General features: G+C 35.3%; 1 long non-coding RNA gene across 1 annotated transcript; it reads left to right on the plus strand.

Annotated features, from left to right (window-relative positions):
- Positions 1-1,586: 1,586 nt before the first annotated feature.
- Positions 1,587-3,309, plus strand: LOC113328398. Its single transcript, XR_003349386.1, has 2 exons — positions 1,587-1,747; positions 2,986-3,309. It is a non-coding gene; the product is annotated as an uncharacterized LOC113328398 (long non-coding RNA).
- The last annotated feature ends 1,534 nt before the right edge of the window (positions 3,310-4,843 follow it).

A 4,843-nucleotide genomic window follows, 5' to 3' on the forward strand; every position in this document is an offset into this window, starting at 1 on the left:
TGTTTTTCGGATCATTATGTAAGGGGGAGTGGTTTCCATGTGAGATGGAGTATTGACTAAGGAGGAGTGATACATATCACCATAATATTGTTGTCGAAGTTGTGATACAATTGAACTTTGATGCTGCATAATGATACTATGACACTGTATAACAATGATTGAGAATTATGTTTTCTCATTGTTATAGCTACGGATTTTCAACAACTATGATGCTGAACTTACAACCTTTGGGATCATTGGAGTACTTGGAAGTGATGAAGATTTCGAGTAATGTTGAAGACTAGGCATGCGAAATAGGAGCTAGAAAAGTTTATTTATTTAGTTTTGTATTCCATATGTATTTATAGTTTTGTCACTAAAATTGACAAAGGGGGAGATTGTTAGAGCACTGCTCGATCGAACTCGCATGCGTTGCTATCTCAAGCATGTTTGTCAATGTTAGTGATCAAAACTATAAGTCTTGATTTCTAATCTACTATAGTTAAGTCTCGGACTAGGATATAAAGTGTATTTGAGCTCAAGAACTCCATGGAAATCATCATACAAGACGAAGAACTACTCAAGGAACTGGTGGAACTCCATCGACTAAAAGGTATGTGGAGACTTGAACTTATCTATCACTCAAAAGTCTATCTACTCTATCTCCTATCTTGAGACAAAAGTTATTTTGCTATATATACTTTTATTATACACATTTTCTATTTCGAGCCGAGTTTATCTCGCCTATCTATTTCTCGAAATATGTGTTGGTAAGCTTTCGCTTTGACCAAGTTCATCTTTTCCTAGTGACGAAAGTCATGTTATGTTTCAATCACTTTGAAAATTACTTTGACGAAAAATAGTTTGTGAATAACAACTATATGATAACGTCCTCTAAGAATGTGTCAATGATTGAAATGAGAGCTTAGATTATATAACCATTGTTGGATATAAGCATTGTCTGGCAACACATATATGTATAAGTCCTTTTTTCTTGAACCGAAGAATGCGTACTTTGTTGATAAGGAAAACCGGAACAAGAGTTGTGAACTCAGTCCGCGAACCCATCCCGTGAACTGGCGGAAGTTCTTATCCCGAGAATATCTGCTGGAATTTGAGAACTCCTTTCGGGAACTTAAGTCCGCGAACTAAGTCTGCGAACTTAAGTTGGTTATATCTAAAGACGATTTTTGTGAACTTATATTTATGTTATCTAAGGAATGCAAAATGCAAACCGTTGCTATAAATTTCATGAACCGATTCGAGTGAATCAAATCGTTGTTGCTTCAATTGTGTCTTGTGTAGTTACATAAGATTTATACAATTGAACAACTCTGTAACTAGTTCAATTGAGTCATTTGAACTAGTTATGGTGAAGAAGAATATGGTTGATATGAAAGTGTTCATATGGCTAACCATCTCCCCCCTTTAATAGCAGCAACAGAAATCAAAAACGCCAACTAAATTGTGGTGTATGCACGTATTTTTCGTCGCCGTCTTTTTGGTTGGTGAACGTATTTTTGATACACCCGTTTCAAACAGCCTCGTTGGATTATATCAACCTTCAGTCACAGCCGTTGGATTGAGTCACAGTTTTTACCTGATAAGCAGAAACACTTTCCCCTTCGACATTGTTGTTCTTCCTAAGCTCTTTTCTACGCAGCTCAAAATCACTCCTTCACATAAATCTTCAACGTTTCAAGCAATCTCAGCACATCAATGAAAGAGATGAAGATTTAAGTCATTCGTTCTTATCTTCTTCGATTAGGTATGTAAATTTTCGATTGATTTTCCATCTGAAATTCTAGGGTTTTTAGGGGTTTAAAATTCTAAGAAGAACAACAATGTCGGATATGCCGGATTTAGGGGTTTAAATTCTAGGGGTTTAAAATTCTAGGCTCTTTAGCACATAATGGCTACAATATGCCAGATTTAGTTTAAATCAAAATTTGTTGGAAACTTCATCTCTGCATCATTACCGATTCCCTTCTTTGCTATTTACATATGATGGTTGATTGTGTTTGTTTTCCTTACAGATTTTTGTTACTTATAAATTCAACAAAGTATATGTATTTGGATTAATTCCTGCTAACATGAATATGTATTGTGTTGTGTGCCTTATGAAAAAACTCATTTATAAAACATGAACTATTTCAGGATTGCAAAAAGTGGATTCATTTAGGCTGCAATTGTTTCATTCAAGTTTCTCCACTCCATGATTTGCAAATCCTGTAATCCTGCAGTTCATTATTCATTTATAAATTAATCTGGCTTATGAATCATTCACTATCCTGCAGTTCATTATTGGTTAATCTGGCATCATGGAGTGGAGAGATAAATCTAGGTACAATTATGCCATGGGACTGCCCGACGAAATGTCATTTGTATCTCTTAATGAAGAGCATATAGTGAAAATGCACAATTTGAATCATTTTGAAGCAAGTTTTAAATTTTGTGTTTGAAAATACTTAGCTTCATAGTGTTTAAATTCTAAACAGAACAGGCCGAAGAAGCGTAGAAATAGCAAGTTAAAAAAAAAACATTACAATTTAGTGTGTAGATTATGTTCTTTTTAATCCGAACAATGATTTTAAGCCAGTCTTTGTTTAAATTCTTTACGCACCATTCGGCAATAGATTTACCATGTTCGATCTCATCATGTAATCTCATTACCAGTCGACTTATCGTATCAAAATCCCTATTCAATGTATACACCCCTTTTGCAGCTGCATCAAGTCGGTCATAAAACTGATTCAATTTATTCCTCTTATGTCCGTCTTTCGCAGATCTTAACTCTTCTTTAGATATCGTAATTGCACACACATTAACCCTGGCTATATCGGGAGTTGGATGGTTTGTTATTCAATAATAATATCAACATTTACTATATGATCAGTGATAGTTAGAATTCAGTGTTAGACAAGTGATACTGTTTCCCTACCTAATTCAAATTCTTTGTTAACTTCTATGACAGATTTTAGTTCGCTTTCTTTGTTTCATTTGTAGATGAGTTAAATGCAAGATCAGGTTTCGTGTTTTCATCCATGTCGAGGTCCAAGGATAACTGAGCTACTGCCACAGCTAACTGTGAGCGAGAAAGAAAGAAAAAAGCAACCCAACATCAAAGACATGCTCACTTACAACTGTGAGCTTTCAATGTAGTTCATACGGTGTAAGCGACTTTGGTTTTATTTAACTTCCATGATAAGTATAAATGTAGTAAATGACTGCATTTCTTAAACATTTTTGAATCTGGGACCTGCATATATGTAGAATGATCAGATATTGGGTATCATAGAATACAAGAGGTGTGGCCAAGACTTGAATTTAGATTTTTAAGTACATTTCTCCTTTGATCTCATATGAGCTTATCTACTAGCATAGGAGTGTAAAAAACTCTTCCTTTTGTGGTGTCCAAGTATTTTAAAACTAATGCTTTTGATTGTTGGATGCTCATAATTGACAGTGTCAAATGTATGCAATGCCTTATATCTCTGACTAGCTAACTAAACCTCTATCAAGGCATCAATTTAAAGTGTCCACCTCATTAGACTTGAATCATCTTTTCCTCTTTTATGTCCTGCTGAATAGTCCTAAATGGCTTCTCCTCTTTTATGTCCTGCTGAATAGTCCTAAATGGCTTCTTCGTTTTAGTTCGCTTCTAATTTTTATGCAACTTTACCAAAGTGCATTTTTTATATTAGAAAAACAATATCTCTGCCGGTGACATAGCTTTGAGAACATGGAAGATAAGTATAAATATTAATTGTTCGCCGACGTGCAACGCACGTGCACTCTACTTGTTTGATTAAAAACTGTTGAACCAACAAATGTACATGTTTGGGTACGGTTACACAAACCTAAAATCGTGCATTTCATTTGTGTGTAACAAGCAAAGTTTTCGATCCAACGGTTGAAAGATATTAGCTTGAATCTAATCAGTTTTTCATCTAACGGTGAATATTGAATGCTTTGTTACTAAGCTAATACTGATTGCAAACCCTAATTTGAACGACATTATAAGGGAGAACTCTACCAACTAGGAAACCTAATCCCCATACCTCATGTGTGATACTAGTTGTATTAGCCAGAGTCGATTCTCCTTTAGCCTTAAGTTTCTTCTTGTAAACCGGGTTAACGACTTAAAGACTTCATTGGGATTGTGAAGCCAGACTGATACTACTTTCTCGTAGTTGTATGATCTGATCTTGCATATTCTATCGTGTTGAGTACAATTGTGACGATTGATTTGAGATAATATCTCCGATAGGCAAGATATAAAAGTAGTCACAAACATCTTCGTCTCATCGTTTGTGATTCCACAATATCTTCTTTCGCCGCGTCGATTAAGATTATTATGAGGTGATTGATAATACTAGGTTGTTCTTCGGGAATATAAGTTCTGTTTATCAATTGGTTCCTGTTCATCTTGATTTATTAAAAGGCGGATCAGAACTCGTAGGTATTTTTGTGGGGGACAGATTTATCTATTATCGTAGGCTTTTCTATGTGATACAGATTTGTTTATTAAAGTCTTCGACTTTGAGTCGTAGCAACTCTTAGTTGTGGGTGAGATCAGCTAAGGGAATCAAGTGCATAGTATCCTGCTGGGATCAGAGACGTAAGGAGCACAACTGTACCTTGTATATTGTGAGATTGAGTGGGGTTCAACTACAGTCCAAACCGAAGTTAGTTTGTAGTAGGCTAGTGTCTGTAACGGCTTAATACAGTGTGTGTTCAATCTGGACTAGATCCGGGGTTTTTCTGCATTTGCGGTTTCCTCATTAACAAAATTCTGGTGTTTGTGTTATTTCTATTCCGCATTATATTTTGTTATATAATTGAAATATCACAGGTTGTGCGT

This window comes from Papaver somniferum, unplaced genomic scaffold (genome assembly GCF_003573695.1).
Source record: "Papaver somniferum cultivar HN1 unplaced genomic scaffold, ASM357369v1 unplaced-scaffold_107, whole genome shotgun sequence".
NCBI lineage: Eukaryota > Viridiplantae > Streptophyta > Magnoliopsida > Ranunculales > Papaveraceae > Papaver > Papaver somniferum.